The 1876-nt window shown below is 39.5% G+C and overlaps 1 pseudogene; it reads right to left on the bottom strand.

The window, feature by feature from the left end:
• Positions 1 to 552: 552 nt before the first annotated feature.
• LOC132297878 (small nucleolar RNA R71) lies at positions 553 to 651 on the bottom strand (annotated as a pseudogene).
• Between the last annotated feature and the right edge of the window lie 1225 nt (positions 652 to 1876).

The following is a 1876-nucleotide window of genomic DNA, read 5'->3' as shown; positions in this document are numbered from 1 at the left end:
AGGAAGTTCTAGTCAATCCATTTCATCAATGGAATGACATAATGAGGACCATGTGGAGGACATTGGTCACACAGACCAACAAGGCCAAGTTCTATTGGGAATGCCAAGGCCAATCTATGCTCCACCACCTCCTATCATTCAAGGCAATTAAGGTGCCCGTGTTGCACCTCCAATTGCTAATCCTCCTCTTGCTTTAAGAGATCACTATGTGCCTAATGAATACAATGCACCTACATGCATTCAATTGCTACCATTTAGAGCACACCACTATGAGATCAAACCACAAACTATTCAAATGCTTCCTAACTATCATGGAGTTCCAAGTGAAGAACCCTACAAGCATTTGGATGAGTTTCTTGAAGTATGTTCCACCGTGAGATATACAGACATACCGGAAGGGGTCTTAAGGCTTAAACTTTTTCCATTCACCCTTAAAAACAAGGCAAAATATTGGTTTAACAATCTTAGACCTTTTTCAATAACTTCTTGGGCAGAAATGCAACAAGAGTTCTTGAAGAAGTACTATCCAGTTTCTAAGACCAATGCCATGAGAACCTCAATTCGAGAGTTTTTACACGGGGATGGGGAAACGATCCATGAGGCATGGGAAAGATTCAATGAATTGCTTAGGAAGTGTCCACATCATGACATGCCCAAATGGCAATTAGTTTAATATTTCTTTGAGAGCTTATCGGACAATAACAACGGCATGGTTGATGATTCCATAGGTGCCTCTTACATTGATAGGCATGAGGATGACATGTGGCGTCTTTATGAGAGCATGAGTGAGAATTCTTTGCATCAAACTTTATCTTCTAAGAATGGTAGGAATTCAAGTGGAAGGAAAAATGTTGGCTTACATCAAGTTGACCATTCCAATGAAATACTGCCGAGATAAAATCCTTATCTCAAAGGTTTGATCAATTCTTGATCAACCAAAACTTGGCAAATCAAGTATCTTCCATCCCTAACTATTCTCATCATACATCCAATGAGACATGTATGACTTGTTCAAGTGTTTTACATTCTACTTCCAATTGTCCCCATGGACCTGTGCAAAGTGAGCATAGTGAACAAGTAAATACAACATTTGTGAATCAAGGGAACAATCCTTATGGCAATCACTATAATCCTAGTTGGAGAAATCACTCGAACTTCTCTTGGAAAAGCCAAGGGGAAGGCTCAAACCCTCCCCAAGGTGGTTTCCAAGGGAAGTACATTCCACCTCCACTACAAAGCCAAGGTTCCCAAGGTTTTAGATCATCATACCGATCACAAGGAAACCAATTTTCAAATTCTCATTTTCCCAATCAATCATATTCCCAAGGAAATGTTAGAAGTCCCGCTTTTAAAGAGAAAGTTTTGACCGCTTTGGGCACTCTAGAGGTGAATACTCAATTGCTTCATTCCCATTCTCAATCCATTGCTAAGTTAGAAACCCAAGTAGGGCAAATAGCTAGTACTTTGAATGCTAGAGAGAAGGGGAAAATGCCTTTGAATGCCCCACAAAAGCAATAATGTGTTATGGAGACTCATTCCTCATCGGAAGGTCACACAATAGAGCATGTTAATGCGGTGACAACCTTGAGAAGTGGGAAGATTGTGGACAACTAAGTGGGTATGTCCAATGAAGAGAGTGAACCGGTGCAACCACAAATTGACACCCGTCCCGTTTCTCATCCTATTCCTCCTTCATTGCATATGCATGATTTTTTAAATGAGAATATCTTGAAAAGTGATTTGAAAAGTAATTTTGAAAAGAAAGATTTGCAACATGATTTCAAAACTTCTTGTATTGAAGAGATTTCAAAGAAAATTTCTAAAAAGGTTTTTGAGCCAAGAGCTCCATTTTCGGATGCCTTAAAAGGATCCATTT

Source organism: Cornus florida, unplaced genomic scaffold (genome assembly GCF_030987335.1).
Source record: "Cornus florida cultivar Cherokee Brave unplaced genomic scaffold, ASM3098733v1 CherokeeBrave_3.0.0_Hap2_Chr02, whole genome shotgun sequence".
In the NCBI taxonomy this organism is placed as follows: domain Eukaryota; kingdom Viridiplantae; phylum Streptophyta; class Magnoliopsida; order Cornales; family Cornaceae; genus Cornus; species Cornus florida.
The sequence above is the reverse complement of the archived record's forward strand: the minus strand, read 5'-3'. Positions and strand labels throughout refer to the sequence as shown.